General features: G+C 33.4%; 1 long non-coding RNA gene across 1 annotated transcript; it reads right to left on the bottom strand.

The window, feature by feature from the left end:
* Nucleotides 1-354: 354 nt before the first annotated feature.
* On the bottom strand, nucleotides 355-2750 carry LOC141661845 (uncharacterized). Its single transcript, XR_012550154.1, has 6 exons — nucleotides 2419-2750; nucleotides 2179-2295; nucleotides 1858-2098; nucleotides 1186-1771; nucleotides 1032-1094; nucleotides 355-892 (listed from the first exon to the last, which is right to left on the bottom strand). It is a non-coding gene; the product is annotated as an uncharacterized LOC141661845 (long non-coding RNA).
* Between the last annotated feature and the right edge of the window lie 291 nt (nucleotides 2751-3041).

Raw genomic sequence — 3041 nt, 5'->3', positions numbered from 1 at the left:
CCATTAAACTGATGTTACTAATACCAGTAACAACGGTTTCCAAGATAAAACGATGTAGACATAACTTTTGACATCGATTCTTTATTTCAAACTGATATCTATTGGTGACAAACCGATGTCTATAAAGATTAATAACATCAGTTTTCTGTTTTAAGATTATTTTGTTTTAGTATTTAACATCGGTTTTAATCAGTATTACTGATGTCAATGTTCAACTAAAACTGATGTATTAAGTTTTGACAGACATCATTTTCCACTGTAATGATGTATGTACCTGTTTTATTAATGCACATTTTAAAAAATATAGATGCCAAAAATTTGTCAAACCAATGAACTACCAAAACCAATTGTTGCATAATACCAGTTATCTATAAATCTAACAACCAATATTCAAACATCTGGTACAACAGATTCATCTAATCCAAACATCAAGTACTACACATATCCATCCATATATTCTACTACTGTTTATACAAAGAATTTGACTTGGTACCGGCAATACTAACAACGAAAACCAAATAGAAAAGTAAGTAAAACTTTCCTGGAGTAGTGAAGATCTTTAGTTATCAGGTGTTTGAGAGAAGGTTCGACAATGTAAGGATGGTCACAGCTCTGAAAAGAAAACAAGTGCAACATAACATCAGAGAGGTTGAGAACATTATATATGTATTCATATCAAAAATAGAAATAAGAAACTTGCAAATTGAGCTGAGAAATTTAGTTATTTATTTTTAGTATTTATTCATTGCCTCGTCGCCATCTTCAAAAAAATTGACTACAGTACATGAAATGCACTACTTGGTTGCACATCAAGCCACTGTATAGATTCTGCATCGCCATAACGAGGCATCACTCCGATTCTTGCATTTTTTTATCTTCAAACTTGATTAATCTAAATGGAAAAATATATCATATTAAGTAGGATAAAAAATACATATGTATGTTGAAGTGCTTCAGTAACTTCCTTTATTATCTACTCTTTACACTAGTAAGAAAAAAAGGATGTTATAGAACATAGAAGAAATACTCACGGGCCTCCATGAATGAGTCGATTAGGATCTAATATCAATGGAAAGTCAAGTAATACATTGTACCTGCCAGTTAAGGTTGCCATGGACCAATCAACTAAATATATATTCTGAATGACAAGGATGAGAACTGAGTAATAGTTATTTACAAACATACATCTCCGTTACCCCTATATCATAGCAAAGGCTAGATCTTTTATAGTTAAGGTCCACTTTATGAACCAATTTCCTGCCATCAGCTGAATAAGAATTTGATCAAGACTTTGACGCAGAGTTGAATATAAACTAAATTTAATAGAATAAAATTATCAAACCAATTAAGATGAATATAACGGGGGCCTTAAACCTTATATACCTAATAGTATCCCCAGTTCAAGAAAAGGTTTCTTTGCATCAACACCCATGAAAACTAACTCTCCTATACCTGGAGCTTTATGTTACAATTTTTTTTTATCAGGAAAATCTTTACAATAGCTGGATAGCTAAAATCAAGGAATTTCACATCATATGAAGTATCAAATGGCAGGTTCTATGTCAGAAAACTCAAATGTATTTGTACACACCTTTGGATGGCTAGTGAAAGGTCTTTTTCAAGTGTCGTTGACATCCCATATCCCAAATGTTTCAAGTGTATCAATATCAATCTCCTGAGGCATGTCACTTTCAGTAATCGAGTAATACTTTTTCGCATGCTCGAAAACATTGGTATTACTAATATATTTATTGACTTTTCCAAATCTCAACTGCAATAAATGAGCATGAATTGCAATAAGCTCGACATCTTATTAATTAGAACTTGAAAGACATATGGATCTTATTATGTGTTTACCATGTTTAGGAGATAAGAAGACACAACAGCTGCAGAATCACCTTCAATTGCCGGAATAAAACATGGCTTGTTCATTTTGCTCTCCATCTTGAAAGTCTCAGTTTGAACATGTCTGTTGTTGTAGTAGACGCTATAGACGCCACTAGAAGTCTCCTTTTCGAAATAAATTGCATGAATCATTCTTTCTCCTTCTACCCATATGTGATTTGATCTTCCCGGGATTGATATAGTTGATTTTAATCTAAAAATAAAGAAACAAGTCGAGAGCTAACCCAGTAAATTAATTCACATTTGATTATAGCGGTGGTTCATAGTACGTACCTTCTGGATTGGCTTTGACAGTGTTATGGTAAATGATCTTAGCTGAAGAAGGCGGCTTCGACATCATAATATTATCATTATTCTCTTCAAAACTGGCATTGTCTGCAGTACTTTTACCTGAGTAAAGAAGGCCCGTAGCAATCGAATCATCAACGTGTACATCTTTCACAAGTACTTTAATTTATTTTATACACAATCTAACAAAGTGGCAGTAAAATATTACTTTTAAACTAGTTTTACCAGGATTGGAGAACTGAAATACTGAGAACTCTTTCAGGTCTACGCGTCTCATTAAAGCAGTGGCTATTTTAACATGATCATCAGTTGCTCGAGGGGCCGTGCTACTTGTATAAGTATGAATCAGATCCTGCATTCTGTTGTCTAGAGTAAAAAGCAGTTGTAACATGTTCAGGATTGTCATCTACTATATGGGTCAAAAGTGTTGATCCGGTACTATAGTTGGAGCTCTCTAGAGATTTAGCAAATAACTTTGAAGCCCTGCATCTGCCTCAATTGCTTTTAATGAAGAAGTGCTATAAAATGTTGTTTGCGAAATAATACAAGATATGAAGTGTTCACGTGCTACTACCACCCATACCAGCTAAAGATCAGAACACTATGAGAAAGTGAATGTACAAATAATGCCAAGTGCGCAATAAACCATAAACCCCGGTCATTGAAAATGATATGCAACCCTGACTTTTACATTTAAATTTACAATCACAATTACTCAGAAAAAACAGCTAGTTAATAAATCAATATACACATGAACTCAATTAATTCAGAACATTGGCTACCATGAAAATGCACATAACCACATTGAAGCCACTACATTTAACCTTATTTGAATAATAATTGACTTC

The sequence above is a fragment of the Apium graveolens genome, chromosome 5 (genome assembly GCF_009905375.1).
Source record: "Apium graveolens cultivar Ventura chromosome 5, ASM990537v1, whole genome shotgun sequence".
Taxonomy (NCBI): Eukaryota; Viridiplantae; Streptophyta; class Magnoliopsida; order Apiales; family Apiaceae; genus Apium; species Apium graveolens.
Note: the sequence above shows the minus strand (reverse complement) of the source record. Positions and strands in the feature narration are given on the sequence as shown.